Source organism: Pollicipes pollicipes, unplaced genomic scaffold, assembly GCF_011947565.3.
Source record: "Pollicipes pollicipes isolate AB1234 unplaced genomic scaffold, Ppol_2.1 Scaffold_3087;HRSCAF=3621_pilon_pilon_pilon, whole genome shotgun sequence".
NCBI classification, from domain to species: Eukaryota; Metazoa; Arthropoda; class Thecostraca; order Pollicipedomorpha; family Pollicipedidae; genus Pollicipes; species Pollicipes pollicipes.
This window is the reverse complement of record NW_023596225.1, coordinates 30,446,695-30,469,120: the sequence shown is the minus strand read 5'-3', so window position 1 is coordinate 30,469,120 and position 22,426 is coordinate 30,446,695. Positions and strand designations below refer to the sequence as shown.

The 22,426-nt window shown below is 62.0% G+C and overlaps 1 protein-coding gene across 1 annotated transcript in view; it reads left to right on the top strand.

Annotated features, from left to right (window-relative positions):
- The first annotated feature begins 1,262 nt into the window (after window positions 1–1,262).
- Window positions 1,263–22,426, top strand: part of LOC119090031 (fat-like cadherin-related tumor suppressor homolog) — a 68,107-nt gene continuing 46,943 nt past the window's right edge. Inside the window, exon 1 of the mRNA XM_037212827.1 lies at window positions 1,263–1,373. The gene's annotated coding sequence lies outside the window, so the exon portion shown is untranslated. The remainder of the gene's footprint in view (window positions 1,374–22,426) is intronic.

Here is a 22,426-nt window from a genome sequence, read left to right as displayed (position 1 = left end):
TTTGAATTTTCAGAACAATCATGATCATAGCCATAATACCGAAGCCTGCGGATTAAGTTGCAATTTTTGCCAGGCTAGGGTGCGATAGGTAGCTTACACTGGCCTCGAATGCATGAGATCACTCAGGAAATGCATCAGCACATCAGCATTGAAGGCGAGATGAATCAGCAATAAAAAGCAGATTCACACGACGCAAAATGATGAGTTTCATCAGAGCTGCATCCCTGCACTGGGATGACAATAATGAATCAATTCGAAAGACAAGAACTCATAATCTGAATCAGAGACAAACGGTTCGACAAAGGCCATTGCCGTGAATTGATGGTTTGATTCTTGCAGATTTGCATCGACCCCAGATCTGGTGACCGCAGGCTCCAACCCTATACGTGTCGTAGCATCTGGTGGTTTGATTCTCGCATATTCGAATCGACCCCAGGTCTGGCGACAGCGGGCTCCAGCCCTATACGTGTCGTTGAGTCTGATGGTTCGATTCCCGCAGATTCGAATCGTCCCCAGGTGTGGCGACAGCAGGCTCCAGCCCTATACGTGTCGTAGTGTCTGATGGTTCGATTCCCGCAGATTCGAATTGACCCCAGGTCTGGCGACAGTAGGCTCCAGCTCTGTACGTGTCGTAGCGTCTGAATGCGTGCTCCCTGCACTGCTCCCGCCCAGCCGCAGAGACCGCCGTGGCGACGGCTTCCTGAGAGGTCGTGCCCTTCCCTCGTTGAAGGGAAGCGGTACACCCTGGCCGCTGAGCGATGCTGCTGCTCTCTGGACAATATTGGTACCGAGAGTACCGAGAGGTCGTGCCCTTCCCCCGTTAAAGGTGAAGCGGTACACCCGGGCCGCTGAGCGATGCTGCTGCTCTCTGGACAGTATTGGTCCCGCCCTCTTGCGGACTGAAAGGAAACTAGATTATGAGACTGGCAACTGCAGATCAGACCAGACAGTGCTGCCACCTGTAACGCCACGCTGGGCCGTCGAACGAATGGCCTACTGAAGCTGCCTGTGATGGGTGACAACATAACGCCATTCAGGTGAGGGACGTGACGGCTGCGCGAAGGTCATGAGAATTGTTGGGTGAGTTCAGCTGTTCGGGGCCCATCCTATCCCGATGATTGTGTTCGTTCGTATCCGTCTACCAATCACTTCGGCACTTACAGTTTCAGTAGAATTTGGGCATCCTACTGTGCATAGTTGCTACTACGTCTGGTACACACTGGCAACTGTTGACATACTGTTCAGTGTTGTGTGGACGGCGGGCGGGAATACACGCCACGAGCGAGATCTCTGTAGGAGCGTGACGTCTGGGATTTATCGGCGGAGTATATTATGCCGTCGGTTGGTGACTAAACAGAACATTTGCCACACAGGTAAGATCTTACGGCGGTGTTTTTCGGAGTGGTACCAATGATGTGTGTTGTGCTTTGTTTGTGTCGGACGGCGGTGGACAGGTCGACAAAACAAAACTATTCAATGAGGAAGACAGGCCTCACAGCTGAGTTCACGACATGGTGTGCATTTTCGTGTCGGACTGGCGGTGTTCTCATTTCTCAGTTCTCAGTTCAAAGTTCTCAGTCCGATATGACTGGAAACTTTGCTAATGGCCAGCCTGGTCTCCTCTGCGCTGCGCGCCGACGGCCGGTGGCCGCGCCAACGTCAGCTGGCTATCAAAGGCCTCATAGTCAAACCGTTCTCCCCCGGGTGGCTGGCGGACGGCCGGACCGGCGGCCGCGTCCGGCGCGGCGACTTTTTCAGAGCGACCGACGGACGGGGCTGCTCGGCGTCCTCTGATCGGTGATCCGATGTCGATGGGGCGCTGTGCTAGCCGGACAGCCCTGCCCGGCGTCCTCCGATCGGCGATCCGATGTCGATGGGGTGCTGTGCTGGCCGGACAGCCCCGCTGGGCGTACTCCGATCGGCGATCCGATGTCGATGGAATGCTGTGCTGGCCGGACAGCCCTGCTGGGCGTCCTCCGATCGGCGATCCGATGTCGATGGGGTGCTGTGCTGGCCGGACAGCCCTGCCCGGTGTCCTCCGATCGGCCATCCGATGTCGATGTGGCGCTGTGCTGGCCGGACAGCCGCCAATAAGATCGACCAAGTTGTTTTCACCCATCGGTGTCGGGACGATGCGTGGAAAACCGACGGCGCCGCTCGTAAGGCTGGAAAACGGCCGCAAAGACGTCGACGTTGTTGCCGATGCCATGCGTCAAAGTCAAGTATGATCTCCGTGCCAATGACCTCAGTGTGACGTCGACTGAGCAGCTAGCCGCCTCCGGTGGGCGGTTGACCTGGCCAGCCAGCGCTGACCCCGTGACCTCATCGCCGGTCCAGTCCAGATTGGGCGCGTCCCGGCGTGATCCAGCCGCGCGCCAATGCTCCGAACGTCCCCGGGGATGCTGGCTGTGATTAGCGTCCTCCGCTCCAGATTACGCGACGTCCGATCAGTGTCGAGGTCGGGGCACTGCGACCGGGGACATCGCGCGCCGCAAGATTGGTCTGGATAATGCCTCGCCGATGCTTTCTAATGCTGGCCCTCCCGAGGGAAACGCGCCGATTCATAATGTCTAAGCAAACTGGCGGCGCGTAAGCACTGTAATTTGGCTCCATTGACTTTCAATTTGGGTCCGCCGCCGGAGGATGGCTGTGATTGCCGCCGCGAAGGTAGGCGATTCGCGCGCGACGGCCGGGTCCCGGACCGGGAAAGGCCTCCCCGACGTGGTGGGGCGTGGACTGCGGCAGGCTGGATTGGAGTAATCGGGAACCACAGTCGAAACGAAATATGCGCTGTAATCGAGAAGGTGAATTAGCGAGAGAATAGCTTTGAAACGAATGTGATGAAATGTAACGCACGCAAGTGTTTGAAAAATGAGAATTTCCATATCCCTCTTGTAAAGAGAGTGAGTTTTTCCGTGCAGATTCGGAGGCCCTGCTGTACGGGAGACATCGATGACTCTGGCTCTTCGGGAATTGCTAGCAGGAAAACAAACGCCAGTTAGGACCCCAGGGATTCGCATAGGCACTGTTCATTTCAAAACGGCAACACTACGAAAGGAGCAGGACATCTCAGGTGTCTTGTTACCGCGTTCAGGTGGTGCTGGAGACGCAGGTGGCGTTACTTCGTGGACAGTTGATGTTACGGGGCGTAGGCGACGCTACTGTGTGAGCGGGAAGCACCAGGGATCTGCATTGAACAATGCATTTAAGGTTATGATTGATATGCAGGTGACATCACTGTCTGGATGGTTGGCGTTACGGGGTGCAGTTAACATTACTGTGTGGACGGTTGGCGTTACGGGGTGCAGTTAACGTCACTGTGTGGACGGTTGGCGTTACGGGGTGCAGTTAACGTCACTGTCTGGACTGGTTGGCGTTACGGGGTGCAGTTAACGTCACTGTCTGGACGGTTGGCGTTACGGGGTGCAGTTAACGTCACTGTGCTGGACGGTTGCGTTACGGGTGCAGTTAACGTCACTGTCTGGACGGTTGGCGTTACGGGGTGCAGTTAACGTCACTGTCTGGACGGTTGGCGTTACGGGGTGCAGTTAACATCACTGTCTGGACGGTTGGCGTTACGGGGTGCAGTTAACGTCACTGTCTGGACGGTTGGCGTTACGGGGTGCAGTTAACGTCACTGTCTGGACGGTTGGCGTTACGGGGTGCAGTTAACGTCACTGCTTAAGGAGCTAACATGGCAATTGTACATTTAAGAGCACTGTAGTGCTTAACCTTATGGAGATGCGGTCGACGTCACTGAGACCCAGCTGGTGTCAATGTGGTGCAGATATCACCGTCGCGCACGTACGTGCCGTTACTTATGCGCAGATGGCGTCACTGGCGTGCAGAAGATGCCGCTGCGGTCCAGGTGAGATGAGTGACGTCCAGGTGACGTCTGCACCGGTTCCGGGGTGCGGGCGACTGACGTCACCCCGGAGCGGGGCCGGCAGGTGGGCGGGAGTGCGCGGCCGACCCTGACGGGAGTCACGTGCCGAGCGGCCGTGCAGCGGCGGCCCGCCCTCGCTGCTCACGTCCGGCGGCGGCCGAGGCGTCGCTGGGATCGGCGCGCTCCGCACCGGTCCCAGCGCCGGCGCACGGTCTGACGCGACAGGCGACAGCCCGCGGGGTGCTCTCCGTGACCGCCGTTGTCAGGCTGCGGTCGTGACGTGCGCCGGTGGGCCCTCGGCTGCCGCGCTGTCAGCCGTCACGGCACGCTCGTGATCAGTCCGTCCTCTCACCTGTCTCCGGGGCAGTGCTCTTCCGTCCTCCGAGGTCCCGGTCGGATCCCTTCTGATGTGGTAGTGAATCGACCGATGCTGGAAATGGAGGATTGTGAGACAGAGTGATGGCTTCGAAGCCCATGTGCATCTGCTTTTCCTCCAATTGCTCCACATCATCCGCTCCTTTTTGGTCGCATGCTCGCATACATTGCGTACAAGTCTGGTCGCATACACAGGACTATGTTCCTGCAGAGGTAGCCGTGTCCAGCGTTTTGTTCTATAGAAATGCTCGGCCGGCCCGCGTCCAGCACAGTCCAGAGATGCGGAAGCCTTACTCCGTTCCCTCCCGCTACGTGGCCCCTCCCCGCTCCTTGTTCGCCGCCGGGCCGGGCCGGGCCGAGACCCTCTAATGGCGCCGGAAGCGGGGCCGACGCCGGCCGTGATGCATCGCGCCGTTCGCCGGTCGCCGGTCGCCGCCACCGCCCGGCGACCGGCCGGTGATCAGTATGTATGAATGCGGCTCGAGATAGGCGGCCGCGGTGCGATCGGCGTCGGTGCGCGCTGGCCGCGGGCGCCGGCAGCGTGCGGGAGGTGGTAGGGGTCATGGATGGGTCAGAAGAGGAGGGGGCGGTGCCTGGAAAGGTCCAAATAAACTGCACTACGCGACGCTGCTTGAAGACTATGAATACATCGCCTTCCACGTGACTGGTTTTGAGAAAAAAAAACTATAAGCCGCGGATGCCTGTGTCCATGTCGACCATCCCTGAGTGTGTTCTCGCACAACGCTACGTAAGGCCCTGCCTGTCCTTCTTCACCCGCCCCGACTGCGCGGGTAGTGACCATGCACCTGAGCGCCCGCGCGCGCCGCCGCTCACTGCTCGACCCTGCGGTACGCGACGGCACCCCCTGCACCGCGGTGCCGCAGGCGGGCCCGCACCGCCAGCCAGCCGGCAGAGCCGCCGGCAGCCGCTCCCTGGCCTCGCCCGTCTGCACGGGCGCCGACTCCGGTGATAATCCGCCAGCCGGCTGCCCCCAGCAGTCGGTGTACGGCGAACGGGCTTCGCCAGCCGCCCGGGGCTTGGCGCTATCTTCCCGCGCTGCCGGGCGTCGAGCTCTGGCTTCACCCCAGCTTTGGTGTGGAAATCCGGGCTGCGAGGCTAAACAGAGCGGCGAGGACAGCTCCCGTGGTGGTGCCCAGGGACGCCGGACTTCTGTAGAGGCTCCTGTTGCGGCTCCTGCGGCGGCTCCGACTGCTGGAATCCTGCAGCGACAGTGCGCACAGGCTCCCGGGATAGGCTGTTGGTGGAATGTGGCCGGTGTGAGCGCCTGTCACTACCGTGATTTGTAGATATATCGTGTGAGCCGCAGTCGCGAGCGATGCCAGGATATTCGAATCCCGCACCACAAAACTTCCCCGTAAGTCGCTTTCCTAAGAACTCTGCGGAATGCAGCCCATTTACGGCATCGTTTTGTACCATGGCCCACGCATCTGGATACGGCCTCGCCTAATGGCAACAGAAGTGTCCTCCACATGTCTTGAAATTACGTGTGACGTAAAGTGGTTGCTGTGCCGTCTGCGGTATGTGCCCGGGCCGTCTGCGGCATGTGCCCGAGATGTGTGCGGCATGTGCCCGGGCCGTCGGCGATATGTGCTCGGGCCGTCTGCGGTATGTGCCCAGGCCCTCTGCGGTATGTGCTCGGGCTGTCTGCGATATGTGCCCTGGGCTGTCTGCGGTATGTACACGGGCCGTCTGCGGCATGTGCCCGGGCCGTCTGCGATACGTGCCCGGGCTGTCTGTAGTATGCGCACGGGCCGCCTGCGGTATGTGCCCGGGCCGTCGGCGATATGTGCCCGGGCCGTCTGCGATATGTGCCCGGGCCGTCTGCGATATGTGCCCGGGCCGTCTGCGATATGTGTCCGGGCCGTCTGCGCGCTGGGCGCTGACCTGGGCCGTGTTCCTCGGCCAGTCTCCCAGCCGTGAATCGGCTCCGCGTCTGCTGACGCCGCGCCCCACCACAATGGACGCGCGGCCGTTTCTACAGCCCGTCCCCAGCAGACCCCGGGAGCACCTCCCGGCTGACACGCACGTCCCGCCCCTCACAGACGCAGTTCCGCACCCCTTCCGGGCCGCCCCCGACTGCGGGCTTTGTCCGTCCGTCGGTCTGTCGACCCGTCCACGGCTCCGAACTGGCGGCGCGGAAACGGCGGGCGCCCGGCGCGAGCGCGCCGGCCGTCGGCCTGCCGCGGCGGGCGGAGCGGCCGGCGGCGAACGGCCGCCGCACGGGGCCGCACGGCCGGCGCTCAGAGGCGTGTGAGAACCGGCCCGGACGGCTCATGGGAGCATGCAGTGGTGGGCTGAGACCTGCGGGTGGGCGGGGGAGCCGGACCCCCGCCCGGCCGGCGTCTGGCGGCCGTCCGCTGTCGGTATTCACACCGATGAGCCGGAGGCCGGGGGCGGTGCCGTATTTGCCTGCGCGCGGACGAGCCGGGAACGGACCCGCCGCTCCTGCCATGGCGGAGAAGTCAGCCCGTGTCTGCCGTACTTCCCACAGACCCCTGGCGTGCACCCCGTGCCGAGCAGGCCTGGCAGGCCGGCCTCGCCGCGGCGCCGGACACGCAGCCAGCTGGACGGTCGCCTGCGTGCCGGCCCGTGACGCCAGGGCCGGCGCGAGCTGGCGCAGCGCGGTCCTGGCCGCCGCCGGGCGGGCCCCATCCATCAGACGGTGGGCGGTCCGGCCGGCTCAGGGCTGTCTCGTCGGCGCCGGCGGCCCGCAGGTGCGCCGCGGTCGGGCAGGAGGAGGTCCCGCGCCGACTAGGGGTTATGGGGTGAGGCGTTCGCCCGACGCGGAAGGATCGCCAAGTCTTTTGTCTTTTGGGATGGGGCTGACGTGAGCGGATAGGGATGTGATAGGCTGGCTCGACTAGACCATGTCCCCATCGGCCGCAGACGGAGCCGCAAGTGGGCCCGGCTGAGAACACCTGCCAGAACTGCCAACAAAGTACCGATCCGACCAGGCCATGGTCATGCCGCGGCAATCACGCCCGGGGCGGTGAACCTGACCCAGACATTGCGGCCACTCTTCACCGAGAGCGCGTGCACGCAGGCGCGGGTGGCGGCGCGGCGTGCGGCGGCCCGTCCGCTCCACACCAGCCGAGTCACGGCCGGGAGAGGGGAGGGTTGTCTGGGGCGAGGTCACCGAGTCTCCGCCGCATACCGGTCCGGCGGTCCACTGCCGCCGCTGGAACCGGTGCGACCCGCTCGCTTGCAAGGGATGTGAATGGAGCGTGAGATCGCACTCTCATACGGGGGTGTTCAAGCGCCATACGAGGCGTCAGCGGAACGAAACTTCGAGGTGTGCTACGCGAAACAGGTGGCTATCGGGGGGGGGGGGGAGGGGGGCGAGGGGCTTTAGCAAGGAGATGTCAAATGAACCTGTTATGAGGCCGGATGGCTGTGAACCATTTGGTGCGACGGTCAGAGCGGCGCCAGCGAATGCCTGGCTGGCTTGATAAGGCCGGAGTTCATGGCGACGCCGGCGCACCAGCGTCGTATTTGCCGCGCGCAGGACGTGTCACTGGTCCAGCGCCAGCGTAAGCCTCCGTGCGGTGGTGCGCAGGTGCGCGCGGGTGCGACCATCATGGCTCGGCGGAGGTGGCATTCAAGCGTGGGCGGGTATTGTTGAGATCGATGGTGCCGCAGCCGCCGCCACAGCGACGCGCCGCGCTCGCGCGGGGTCGGCACGAGCGGAAGGAGTCCATCCGGCCGCACGTGGTAACTGACGTTGAAAAGGAGCCGGTGCTTTGTCGGGTGATTGGAAAGTTCTGGGTCGCAGAGGTTGCCGTCATGTGCGGCGCTGATGGCCGACTGTAAGACGAACAGAGCGCACATCGACGGACGTTTGTCACCCATTGTCGTGAAACGTCGGCCCTGAACAATGGTGCCATTAGCGATTCAAATGCAATCGGGACCAATGGATACAGCCGGCACCGGCACCGGTCGCCCCAGCGACACCAGCGGCGCAGCAATCGCACGTGGTCGCCGCGCCGCGCCGCGCCATGAGGCCGTGCCGAATTTTTCGGCGCCGAACTCCTTTACGATCGATTAGCCGTGCCGTTGTTGCCATGTTTGGGCCGCCGCTCTGTCGTTTTCCTGGAGATCGTGCGGTGCCGAGGGGGGGGGGGGGCGCCACGCCGGCCGGGCAACGGTGCCGCGCCTTTCTCCGCGGTTGTCTGGACCAGAGTGTGCCCGTCTCGGCTGTCGGCCGCTGGTATTCTGAGAGCGTGGAGCGTGCAGCAATGTGCAGCGGCCAGCGCCGGCTGATTCACGTGAGCGCGGCTACAGCCGTAAAGTGATGAGGTCATCGCGAGTGTTGTGTGCGTCACACACGGCCGGCGACGCGGTGCGCCGCCTGTCAAGTCCGGGGTGTTCACTGGGGTGACCTGGGGTACTTGGACGTCGCGGAAGCGCGCATCGGCTCAGCTGGGTTAGATCGTGGAGTATTCACTGGCTCAGCCGGGATGTACCGCGAACAGCGTTACCAATGCCGGCTGGTCGTTGTTTGCGAGAAAGCTGTGCCCACGTAATAGGTGCTGGGACTATCATGGAAAACATCGCTACGATTGCACGCAGGGGAGTCATTAATTGGACCTTTGGGTCATCCCATACCATCCGTAGTTGTCTTAATAGACGCAGCTGCCACCGTGCCCGACACTGAGGCTTCCAGGAAAGCAAGTACGACTGTGGCAGACACGCGGCAGCGGAGGCGGGCTTGTAAGCTCACCAGTCTACGCTCCTGATCGTCGTTGAGACACGGGCGCCGACCCGATGAGCGGCACCCACCATCACCGGACCGCCGGCGGGCCACAGACGGACCGCCGGCGGACCGGCTGCAGACCACCGACCTACGGGCTGACGGAGGACCGCCTGTGTGAACAGTTGGGCCACAGACGCCACACCCGGTGGGCCGCTGACGGGTGGAGGATCACCGACAGACCAGCGTCAGACCACAAACAGACCACCGACAGGCCACCGGCGGACCACCGACAGACCAACGTCAGACCACCAGTGAAGCACGGGTGGACCGTGGGCGACTAGCCACCGCAGCACTTGGGTATCTGAGAACTGTGTTTTCATCCATCTGTTCTGGTCTCTGTCCTTATGGCACGTGCCATTAAAGTTTGACTCGGTTTGAGCTGCCCGTTCAGAAGACAGCTTCCCAGCACGATCAGATGTCGCACGGTACTGCTTCCGGTGAATGGGCCGTGCCCTGATGCCCTGAGGCTGTCTCCTATGTCAGACACCTCCGGCGGGAGGGAAGAGGAGGGCGTCTAGCGCTCAGCGGCGCCAGCAGGGCTGGCCGGGCCGCCCGCCACGACTGCGGTCGGGGCGCTCACGAGCCGATCAGCACCCTTCCGCTGGGGAGCGCTCCCCTCCCCTCCGGCGCTGCCGGCCCCGGACGGGGAGCGGCTCTGGTCAGTGCCCTCGCCGCGGCCCCTGGCAGGCGCAGTCGAGGCAGCAGCCGCGGGAGATGAGCCGGAGGGGAGGGACTGTCGTGCCTCGGCGCTTGCAGCTGCTGGTAATGAGCGGGGATATGGTGTCGTGGTGATGATTGCTGTCGTTGCACTTGTTCCACCGGTCCGCAATACAAGTTTTTATCCCTGGATAAAACATAACCATTTGCTGATACCCGATACAGGGCTGTGCCGAAATGTTATGCTTTCAAAAAAGCTTACGCTGCATCGCTGCATAGCTTTCTTGAAATGCTCCTGGGATGAAAGGCTTCTTCCGAAACGTGACCGATGCGGAACAAGCGCACTGGTGCGCCGAACCGTATGATAACTGACCTGCCATCTTTCCCATGATGCACCAAAATCATTGAAGAAGAATTTGCACCCCAACTATTGCGGAGCTTTATACCGATTGGGGGCGGTGCGTGCGTTCTTTTTAACTCTAATCCACGGTTCCAAAGCTAGCAGCACCTATGATGGCTACATCTCTCTCAGTTCTGACATTATGAAACCGGCTGCTGATGGAGCGTCCTGCCGAGCCGGACCCGTGTCGAGGTCACTGACCGGCCTGTGCCTCTCCAGGATCGGACATGGATCGGAGGGCTCGGAGGGATCGGTCTCACGCCGATGCGCTGACCTGGGAGGTCGAGGTCGAGGACCGGAGAGAAGGCATTTTGATGGTCCTGGCTGGAAAGGATGGAAAGGAGGACGGTCTCCTGGTGGGGGCGCCTGGGGAGCAACTTGACCCCTGAATGTTTTTCCAAAGTAACTCTGGAAGGAATGAAGCATGAATTACGTGGGGCCTAACTTTCTACAGTCGAATAGCATATCGAGGGATTTTCATTTATTTGGGCTGGCACGTAAGGCTTCTGAGCTGCCAGGGTGAAATGTCGCTGGAGATGACCTCATGGTCACTTAAAGTCAACGGCCAGGTCAAGACCCGGAAGGAGAATCCTACGCAGCACACGAAATCCCTGACATTCACCCCTCTCTCTCTGGTGACATGAAAGGCCAGCGGTAAGTGGCAAACATGTGTGTTACGGACATTTTCGAATTAGAAAGACGGAACTACATGTTGGGCACCGCGCGTCGCGAAGGGCTTTAGTTCAAGGGCTACTGGGTGGGATAAATTCGCCCTTCAGCACTAAGCACAGTGGAAAAGCCCCAGCAAGTGATGGGTTAAACAACGCCCAAACGTCAAAGAGATCAATAAACAAACCCAAGAGCGTGCTCCAATGGCTTAATACCCATTGAAGGTGCCTGCGTGTTCACTGTCCATAGTCAGATAGTCCTCAGAAATGCTGGGCCCTGAAGAGCATGTTTTCGCCGAGGAAATGAACCACAGTCGCCATTCCCGAGCTCGTTATAACCTCCCGCTGCTTACCTCCGTTATCCACACCGAATCTGTCTGTCGCGGAGGTTAGGGCCAAGTTGGCCTCCGAGATTAATGATCTCTCACCCTGCGAAGCTAATGAACTCGCTCGCATTTTTTCTGATTCACGGCACACGAACCGTAAAGGTGGGGAAGTTTCCGCAGACCGATGCGTTCCACTGAGCGTGTGCTCGAAGCGTAAAATGCCAGACAGTCCTTGTAACGCCCTTCTACGCTGTAAGCTCCCCATCCCCCCAGAATTCAGGCCGGCGCGTTCGCCAGTCATCAGCGCGCCTGTTAACAACACGCCGGCTCCCGCTCGCGGCGCCGGGCGGCTGCACGTTTTCGGCCGGCCGTTCTCGGTGGTGATTTATCTGACAGACGGTGCACTGTCTGCACGGTGCACGTGCGCGGCGCGGCGTTGGAGGCGCGCGCCGTTAATTGTTTGCGTGCGGCGGCGTCTGACGTGCGCGGCCCGGCGTCGATGGGCTCTCGATAGACCCGCGCAGCGGGAGCGCGGCGTCTGTGCGGACGACGCGGCCCCGACGGCTCGGCGTGCCGGTAATGGCCGGGCCGCCCGGCCGCCCCGGGCCGCCTGGACCGCCCAGACCGAACGGCAGGCCGTCCCGCCTCAGTGGGCTATTTTTCAACCCATGTCCGGCCGGACGCGTCAGCAGAACCGGCGGAGCGTCGATGTTGGCCAGTTCAAATGGTAACGTCGGAGGGAGAGGGCGCGAGACGGCCCCTCGGCTCTTTCGGTCCGTCTTTGATGTCTTTGTGTCGTTCCGGATGTGCGTATCGTGTTCTTTGTCCTGTTGACTCGCCGGCCACGTGTGGCTAGGGTTCCGGGGCTGCGCGCGCCGGCCGCTCCCACGGTAACTGACCGGGCGGGGCTTATGTGCTCAGCCTTCACTGCCTTTGTTCTGATGTGATTTGTTTTCAAGTCGGCTTGATAGGCGAACATGAAGGGTAACCGTATATCCGAGCGACGCCTCAGGCGCTGGCGATACGTGAGCTCGTGCCCAGTGGACCGGCGACTCCGGGCATGGGTAGGGCAGACGCTACATGCCATCCGAAACATGTAGCCTGCTTGAAACAGTGGCGCCACTTGTCTTTACTGATAGTCTTCGAAGAGAAAGTGCCCGTAAACCACAACTGCCACCGTTTGTTTCATGAAACATCTTCGGCCCATTTGAACCAGGTCGAAGATTTTAACAAGACAAGGGCACAGGCTCGCTGTAGTCATTGGAGATGTAGTCTCGAAACCATGCCTTCGGCATGGTTTCGGGCAGTCCGCTGTCAGCGTGGACTGCGTGTCATACAGCGCGCCTTACATCCGATGTCTTTCTCCGCGCGCCGCGAGCTGAGCTGGGCCAGCGCAGTGTCTGACAGCGTGTCGTTTGATACCCGGTGCAGGTCCCAACACAGAGCCCTCGGAGACGTTAGTTGGCGGCTGGCCCACGCAGTGCCTGACATTGTACCGCCTGGCATCCAGCGTAACTCCTCGCGCAGGCTCGCGAGACACTGTTGGGCTGTCGGCTGGCCCACGCCCAGTCGGTGTCAGGCCGCCCGCCACGGCTGCCGCCGATGGGCCCCCGGTAAACATTTGTGCCGCCGGTGCCTCTCTGTTTCTGGCGCGGCCCCTCTAAGGTCGCCGCACGGCGGGACTTCTCGCCAGGCCGCTACCCATCGCGACATCGACGACGATAACATTGGTCAGGTGGTGATTCGGGCCCAGTCCGGTCCGCCCGGTTGGACCAAGACCAGTCACAGGTCAGGTTGGTCGAGTCCTGTCCGGTTCGGTCCGATCCGGTTTGGGTTTGGTTTTGTTTCATTCTATTGGATTTGCCACGATTGGTTGTTCGGTTCGATTTGGTTTGGTTCGGTTCGGTTCAGTTCGATTCGGTTCGGTTCTGCCCTGCCCTGGTTCCGTCTCCGTTCCGGGCGTGTTCGACCCGTCCGTCCGAAGCACCTGGCCCCACTCAAACACCCGTCTCTAGCTCCCGTCCCAGTGGAACCGGACACCTGCAGCTCCCGCCCCAGCGTGGTTCGGGGCGGGAACGGACGTCCAGTCCTGCGGGCCGGCCGCCTACTTCGGCCCGCTACACCTCGACAGGTATTTCAATGGCGGGACAGGGTCTGATACTTAAGGGACCCTCACGCCGGTTTGAGTCGACGACAGAAATCAATGGAAAAACTTTATATTTCACTGCTGAGGTTGAGAAAACTGAAAACAGACGGTTAAGAGTGTCGAAGAGAGAGAACGAAGAAGTCCCGTCCAGGCGGCGGCCTGGCTACGCCCCTGCTCAGCCCCCCGTGCGGGAGACGGGGGCGCAGGTGTCTCGCGGTCCCATTGTGACGAGGCGAACAGCCGCGGTCCGCTCTGGCCCGGCGACGGCGCGTGGCAGTCAATCGTCCCAGAAAGCAGTTGTGGTGCTGGTGCGGCTAGAGCGCCGCTCGCCGCCGCGCCGCACTCCGTTACGGCTGCCAGAATGGCCGCTGGGGACCCGTGGTTGTGTGATAACGCACCGAGGCGCCGCGGCCACGCGGCCGGCCAAATTACAAGTGAAATGTGCCGGCGCTGCTGGGGCCTGTTGGAGAGACGCATGGAGCTGCGGCATCGGTGGAATGAGGCGCAGCTGGCATTTCTACACCGCTGCCGCTCTGCTCGGAAGACGCGTGCATTTGTCTTCGCTGTCCGCGAGCAGTGGAGCGGCGGAAGCAGTGCCTGGCTTCTCTCGGGTGTAGATTGCAGAACTTTCTCCTGGCAGAGGTGTTACGGCAGTGATAGCGTTCGCGCGAAGGCGTGTGACTGTTTCCTCACATGGGCTAAGAGAGCTAAGTAAAGATGAACGTCGTTCCGGCGAATTTCACAAGCCATTGTAGCGCGAGAACAGATGGAGTGGAAAGTATTGGTGTTCGAGGTTTCGTCATTGATTGGTGCTGGTTAACGGCTTCGAGATACAAGACTGTAACCTGGAACAACCACGTTTTCCAGACATCTTTTGTGGATTTCACTTCCTTTGCCAGTCGCCGACAAGCGCACCTGGCCTTTGTGTGGTGTGTATGTGTGTGTTTGGGCGACGCGAAGCGTATTCATACACGCGGTGGGCTCTCCGCAACCGCCTTTCACGCCCATGGCCGCCCACCGCGCTGACAACCGAACCGCCAGCCAGCCGGATTCAAGCCGGGCCTGAGAACGCATGACGAGCAGCACGACCCAACCGCCCAGCGGCGCGCGCCCCGCCCGACCGCGTTCAAACGGTGCGCGGCGCCGCCGCCCCTGCGTCGGCGGCGCCTCGGAGGCGGCCGCCCGCCGGTCGGCCGCTCCCAGGAGCCGGGCCTGGCGAGGGCGCCGGCGGTCGCCCAGCTGCGGCCGCCGTCCGGAGGCCGGCTGACCGGTGCCACCTGTCCAGCCGCCGCCCCACCAGCCGGACGGTGCGCGGCCTTGGCGCGCTCCGTCCCGCCGGCCGACGCGTCAGCTGGTCCTCAGAGCCGGCGGCGGCGGCGCCGGGCCCGCGCGCCGGCCGGGTCGGGCCGGGTGGTGACAGGCGGCGGCGGGCCGCGCTGTTTGCTCGCCGGACCTGTTTGTTGGCGGACGTGGGACGCGTCGCCGGAAGGCTGACGTGCAGCTGGCCTGGAGCGGTGAACTGCCACGGTGAGATGGCCTCTGTGATGTGATAAATGGTCTTACGTTGTCACGGCGGGCGCTGAACAAGGGGTGTATTTCAGACGCGAATGGCTCCCTACGTCATCATAAGTCAACCATGTGTTTTGATCGCGGCCGCTGATGACGTTGAAGCATGCACTATGTGAGTCATTTTACACAACCTAAGATCTCTCGGTGCCGCATTTGGAGCGGTTGACCCCGACTGACACAGCACCAGATTTTGTTATATCGTTATGGGTCGTTATAATTTTTAAATGCCATTCCGTGTTGGAAGGTGTTGAGGATTTTAGCGATTTCCGCTTGCGAACGCCGCTTGTCGAAAATCGAATTTCCTTCAAAACACGCTCCACAAAGTCTCGAGCCCGACCAGTCCTGACAGCGGGTTCAGTGCGCGCCCGCTCCGCCCTCGAGTCGGCGGTCGGGCCGCCTCTCCCCTCCGCGTCTCCCGCGTCAGCCGGCCGGCTCGGCCGCGCCGCCGGAGCTGACGCCGTTTGTCGTCTGACGGTCCGTTGATCGCCTCTCCCCTCTGCTTCTCCCCCGCCGGCCCCGCGCCGGGCCCGCGACCACGACGAGCGGGGTAGCTGAACAACAGACGCCTACACGTAAATTATTGGCGCACAATTAGGCGTGTCGTCCCCTCGTCGGGCGGCCGTGCGCCGGCCGGCAGGGGGCGTGTCTCCTGCGGCGGCGGCCAGGAGGGCGCACCCTTGCCCTCGCGGGGCGTTTTGCTGTGCTGGCCGTGCTTCTCAGGCCGGGCCCATGTCTTTGGAGGAACGGCTGTCGCCCGGGAAAACGGGAAGTGGGTGGATAATGAGACTGGGGATGGGTGGGTGGGTGACTTGTCAGCAGCTAGACGTGTTGATGTTGGGTGCGGCTGTGGTAAGGCTCTCGTCTCTCGTTTCTTGTGGCTCCCCGCTGTGGTCGTTTGTCTCGCGCCTTTGATCCGTTAAGGCGACCGACATGGCCGGGTGTTTACAGACTGACTCGTGATCTACCGCCACCTGCATTGGCTCTGCGGCGTCAGCCACGTCCAGTGAAGCCCATCTGGCGTTACTGGGGATGATATCGTCCGTACCCAGAGCTGACGAAGCAATTTCAGCGTGTGGGTCTCTCGGCCGGAGGACAGCGGTTGACCGGTTAACCGGGACCAAGGCAGAGAGAGGCGAGCGAGGTGGGTAGGTGGAGTTGCGCTGGGTTGCGATGGAATCGCAAACGACACCACTTCGGCACCCGCTGGCGGCCGCCCACCCGGCCCGTTTGATGGGATTTGTTGGCACGGCGGCGCGACTGAGAGAGATCGGACCCGGTTACGACTTCCTGCCGGTGTCGTTGTTTCCCAGCCGGGCTTTGATGTCGCGACTCGGCGCCGGTCGTAACCCGGCCCGGCGGCCGTTGGCTGGCCTGATTTACGGGCGTGTTCGCCTACCGACGGGCCTGCCGACGCTCGCTGAAACACGCCGATTATTGGTGGCGTCAGTGATTGGATGTGAAATTCTTTTGGGCGGGTGGCGCGCGGAGAGCCACTTGTTCTCCGATTGGTAGAAGCTCCAGTGAGGCTCGTAGAGGCATGACCATCGCTGTTCGTGGCTGTCGTTAAGCCGGTCACTTTCTGGCTTGGTTTAGGTGCCACTCTTGGGGGATTGAGGAGAGTGACTAGCGTTTAGTGTATCGGTCTCCAGCTGACCTTCTCGTTGACGGGGCCTTGTCTGTGCTGCTGCCGGTGCAGGGACCGGTCTGTGCACGGCCTCTAAATACAGCCGCCGGCCCTCACTCGGTGTTCCCAGCCCACCCAGCCGACACACGCCCGTGACGAGCGCCGGCTCGGCCTCGTGTCGCTCCGTAATATCCCCGCTGTCTGACGAGCGCCCTGAACTGCCGACCGCAGACTGACCGGCGCCTCCCCGGGCTCTGGCTGGCCCAGCAGAACCGGGGTCATGCAGTCACTGGACAGTTGACAGTGGTGATGCCGCTCCCCCCCCCCCCCGGATCCTTGGTTCTCCCGACATCCCCCCCCTTTCACACGACAAAAGCATCATGGTATCTGAGCCATTGTTAACTCCTGTCCTGACAACCTGTCTGTCCGCCTGTAGGGGCACAGAGCTTCCAATGACGGGTCGCAGTGGCCGGTCGCCATGCGCTGGAGCCCAGGCCCTCCTCGGCAGGATCAGGTGCGTGGCTGTGTGGCCCAGCCCCAGAAGCCGGGCTCAGAGCCCGCCGTCGTGACTGACGTCCCCACCGGCGGTCTGTGTGTCCACACGGCCAGAAGCCACACAGCGACGCGTGCTCCTAACCGCTGCGGGCGGCCTCAGAAGCCGTGCAGGGCTGTGTTTCGCCCGGCGTGTCCGGCAGCCGGCCTGCACACTGACGGACACGGTATCAAGTCTGGCGCCCGGGCCTGGGCTCTGTCTGCCGGGCGTCCACCTGCAGCAGCCTCGCGGGCGACTCCTGGCTTGTTCATCTCCCTGCAGGCATGGAGCTGATGTGCGCTGGGCGCCGTGCTCTTCCGCGTGCTCTTCCGTCAACAGCTCTCCTCAGTTCTAGGAGGCTGACGGCAACTGTCAGCTACCCTTCTCAGCTCCAGACGTGGGCTGCTGCGGGGTCGTTGAACCATCTGGGATCGGTGTGACAGGTGCCGTCCCTACCCCTTCTCGGCGCCAGATGTGACCTACTATATTGCAAGGCCGACACAGACATCCGTGTTCGGGCGAGCGGCAGGCGAGCCGACAGTCGTTGCCCGCCGGTGCCGCGCGCCCGGTGCCAGCCGCGTCCTGCTCCCAGTCTTCGAACTGACGGGTGTGGATGTAACTGGGCCGCATGCTCCCAGTGACGCGGTGCGGCTGGGCAGGCGGCCACGATCCCGGCCGCTGCTTTGATCAGCTGACGACGCCGCTCGCACGCGGTCACCTCCAGGGAACGGCGCGGCCCGTCCAGTCCGCCGCCCGTGTGGAGTCAGTCGGTCCGGACCGGCGGGCGCCCGGCTCGTGTCGGGAGCGGGGCCTGTCTGGTCCGTGTGGAGTCGGCCCGGACCGGCGGGCGCCCGGCCCGTGTCGGGTGCGGGGCCTGTCTGGTCCGTGTGGAGTCGGCCCGGACCGGCGAGCGCCCGGCCCGTGTCGGGAGCGAGGCCGGCCGGACCCGTGTGGAGTCGGCCCGGACCGACGGACGCCAGGCCCGTGTCGGGAGCGTGTCCGGGCGGTGTCGGGTGTCGGGCTTTGCGTAGGGCGGCGGCGGGCGGGGTGGCGGCCGACACTTCACCTGTCACAAGCCGCCACAGCTGACGGATAGACTCCTATCTCGAGAAACACGCTCGGGGTGCGGTGCGTTTCCACGGCTGTCGGACCGGGCCCGTTGGCGCGCATCGCTCCTGGCCTCGTCTGCTCTGGGCTCAGCGTTAGTTTGTCCCGGGACATGTCCCGGGACATGTCTCAGGGTCCCGGATGAGTGCCGGCGCTGATCGTCCACGACGGGCTCGCCATGCATACTAATGATGGATTTGGAGCGAGTGGCGCCTGCCGGGGCTCGTCACTGTCCGAAACACGCTGTCGGCAACTCCGACGCCGGTCGTCGCAGCAAGCGCTTGTAAATTCAAGGAGACAGGAGAAGGTACTTTGGAATGATATGTAAAATGGTCGTGTATTTTCATTGTCGTCCTGCTCTCAGGCATCGCACTCTGGGTACACTGTGGGGTCAGATAATGAGCAATAAACGGCTGTTCCCATCGCTTAAAGATGAGAGGCGATGTACACTGACACGATGTTGCAACAGCACTCACGCCGTTGGCAGACAGCGCCTATGTCCCAGGCAGAGGCCCAGCCCGACTAAGCGCATGTGACGGGCCATTGACCGCCATGAGCACTGCCCGGCCGACCGATTCCGGCCGCTAACGACTCTCGCCCGCTGGAAAGTCGCGCAGCTGACAGGCGGCCGGCGCGACGCGTTTCTCACGCCGATCTGTCCTGGCCCGGTGCCGTAATGTGCTGCCAGCCGCGTAATGAACTAATCACCGCGGTCCGGTCGGGCCGTGACGGGCCGGTCGGGCGGGCCGCGCCGCTGATGTATGGAGCGCGCCGGCCGGCCCGGGTCAAACCACAGGTCATGCCCTCGTCGGTGCGGCGCGCTCACCGGTCAGCCCGCCCCCGCACAAAAAGCTGGCTCGTGACGTGCTGCCGGGCCGGCCGTCGGCTCGTGACGTGACCACCGCCCGGTGTGGTGTGCTCTGCTGAGCTGCTCGGCGGGTTAGGTCACCGGAGCAGTGCTGCGACGCACCGCCCCTGTCCGGGTCAGGCTAGCTCGTGACGTGACCACCTCCCGGTGTGGTGTGCTCTGCTGAGCTGCTCGGCGGGTCAGGTCACCGGAGCAGTGCTGCGACGCACCACCCCTGTCCGGGTCAGGCTAGCTCGTGACGTGACCACCTCCCGGTGTGGTGTGCTCTGCTGAGCTGCTCGGCAGGTCAGGTCACCGGAGCATTGCTGCGACGGGTGGTACTTCGCACACCCTGTCCCGGGCAGACTTCCGGGCAGTACTTCACATCATCCTGTCCCGGTCGAACCAGCGGGCAGTATTTCACATCACCCTCCTCGCGCGGCGCTCACGGGCGGCCCGGACGCGAGCGAGGTCTTCGGGTGAACTCATCCTGTCCAGTGCCCGTAGGCTGAACATTGTAGACCCGTGGGAAGGCAAGAGGTTTGGCTGTGATGGCTATGGTTCAGTCCTGATGACGGCCATTTGCTGTTCCAACGACGATGGCAGCAAAAAGGTGAGACTGGTTGCACTTGGGTGGTAAATCAGTGCTGCTGATTTATCGTGGAGGTCGATTCTCATGCGTGATCATTAACTGAGGCGGCCTTTGAGTTCCACATGTCGCCTCCAGGACAACTCAAGTTCTTGATGGCTTGGAACGGCCAACGGAACGACCAACGGAACGACTAACGGAACGGCCAGTGGAACGGCCAAAGTAGCGGCGAACAGAACGATTGCACGTGACGCGCAGCTTCTGTTCTATTTTTGTAGACCTGAAAAAGCGTAAGAATTTTGTTTGCCTGACTAGGGTCGCCACAGTGAATTCGTGATTGCAAAGTAGATTCCTGCGGCTTCTTCGTGAGCGTCCCTGCCATTAATCGCTTGCAGAAATAGACACACTCGTGCAGATAGCGGCATCCATAGGCACTAAGAATGTTCAGCAATGCCAGATGCCTTTCAAACTTTGTTTTCTTCGGCGTACGCTGGATAGCTTACCTGATGGGAGTTTAAGGGCCGAGATTCTGCGATCATGATGGTATGCTCAAAATCCTCTAAGGTCATAATTGCCCCATTAGCTCATTCATGGCCGTACCGAAGAGACTCAAGCGTTAGGCAAAGCCGCGAGCTCAGCCCGGCTACCGGCGTTTTGAGGTCGCACATGGGTCATGGTGGAGTAAATCACCCGAGACAGATTGCCGGAAGGTAATTTTTGCCGGTGTGCAGGGCTGCTGTCCTTGATGGTTTTACTACCTGCTGACTGCCCGGCGCCGTGAGCGCTGGCCAGGTTTTTGTCGAGTGTCGCCGCAGGGGCCACTAATCCCTCGGGGCCTGGCTTTCTGCGGCGCCCAGAGCCGTCCCTCTGCACTCTGTCGGCTTCGGCTGGTGGAAGGGTGCCGTTATTTTCGAGAGCGCGGGCTGGTGGCAGGACGGGCAGCCGTTGGCGATGATCGCTGACGATCGCCGCACTGTGCGCCGCTGGCGCGCAATGCACAACACGCATAAGACGGGCTTACGGAATGGTTGATAAAAACATTTTTTTTTTAAAAATGTGAGTATGACAGACGGAAAGATTGTTCGGGATATCGTCGTCGTCTAGTGTGTCAGTATGCACACACGCTTCGGCCAGTCAGTTATCCGGCCGCTGTCAGGGGTAAGCTAAGCCATGGTACCGCTAACCTAAGCTAAGAATGGTACCGCCACCGCAAGGACTGAATGGTGTTTGGCTTTCAGCCATGTACTCGTCAGGGCTCGATAGTTCTCGTGGAGTTGGCGGGCCCTTTCCAGCAGCCTCAGTGGTTCAGCGCTGGACACGTAGCATGAAGATCCCAGATAGAATCCCGGCTGTTCCGGGGAGAAAATTTGCGTTATAACGCGTACATGACTGAGAGCCGGCCATCATCCAGCCTTTTCAGGACTCATTAACACCCGACGACGGCAGGAGCGTGAACCGGCCGAAACGTTGCGTAGATCGAACGCACCACGCGGGGATGATAATTCGGACCATTATTCAGTACGCAGAAAATATCAGACGTGAGCGGGGTGATCAAGCGCACCGTCTCTGCAACCCCATACTCACTGTGATGGTCATGGTCCCGACCGAAGGCAACCGACCCACCGCAGCGCGTTTTGCGCAACTGAAGTCCCAGTTCAGCGCGCGCACCGAGGTCAGCTGTTTCCCGGGGCCAACTCGCGTGCACTTGCCATTGTGCATAACCGACAGGACGCATCGCATTATCAGCGAACCTTCGCCCGCACCGCTGCAGCCGCTCGCACTGACGGCTTCAAACACGCCGCCCGTTGCTGCCAGTGCCCCGTAAAAATTACCTAAACAGCGCGGCGGCGAGCGATGCCGGAAAACTGCCGCCCGTCTCACCTTGCGACACGTCCGGGCCAATTAACTAATGAGACTAACGGGGCGGGCTTCGGGTGGGGTGTGAGCCGCGCCGGTCCGACGGCTCAACGAGCCGGCCGTCGGATCAGCCAGCCTGCGCCGCCGGCGTGGGCGGCCGGGCGCCGCCGCCGCCGCCGCCGGTGGGGCCGGTGTTACCAAAGGAAGGCTCGCGCCTGGGGAAGGGGGAATGGTCGTCTGAGTGACGGGACAGACTGCGCGGGGCGGACGGCTCGGCGGACGGTCGTGCGTCCTTCTGAGCGCTGGGCTCTCCAGGTGCCCGACTGCGGGCGGGATAGCAGACGGCGGTGCGTCTGCGGAGTGTGTTCGGGATCACACATCACGCATTACGGCGGCTGTCGGGGGACCTGCAGACGCCCGCTGCTTGGAAGGGCGAGAGGGGTTTGAGGGCGTGCTGCGAGGCTGACGCTCGGGCGGTGTCCGTTCCATGTAGGCTGTGGAGAGGTCTGTGCCATCCTGAGACTCACTTTGGCGGAGAAGTTAGGCCGGGAGCAATGACTGTACCCCATGCTCAAATACAGTTTCGGTGCAAGCTGGAGCTTTAAGTGGTCGGGCGCCACCAAGTCTGCCGTATTCGCTACCGCCCTATGCAGACGCCTGGGACCGGGGACAGGGGTGTGCCAGGCCAAGGGCCACCATTAGCGGCGTGCCTGTTATCCGTGTGAGCTGTCGTGTCAGGGCTCTGTTCTGTTCACGGGACATGTCAATTAGCCATTGCTGGTTGCTGCTTTCTGCCGGCGGCACGCGCTCTGTCACAGGTGTGCTTTAAGTCGCACAGTATCGCGGCATGATATGCCGATGCCACACACACACGGGACAGGCCGCTACTCGCCTGTCCCGTGTGCGGTAATGTCGACGTAATGTATACAGCCGGGCCCGTCGCTCAGAACCGCGGCCGATGCCACCACCCACTCCGGAGCGGCGCTGTGCCGTGGCCGGGCTCACGTGGTCCGCGTCGCCCGGCGCTGTGCCGTGGCCGGGCTCACACGTGGCCCGCGCCGGCCAGCGC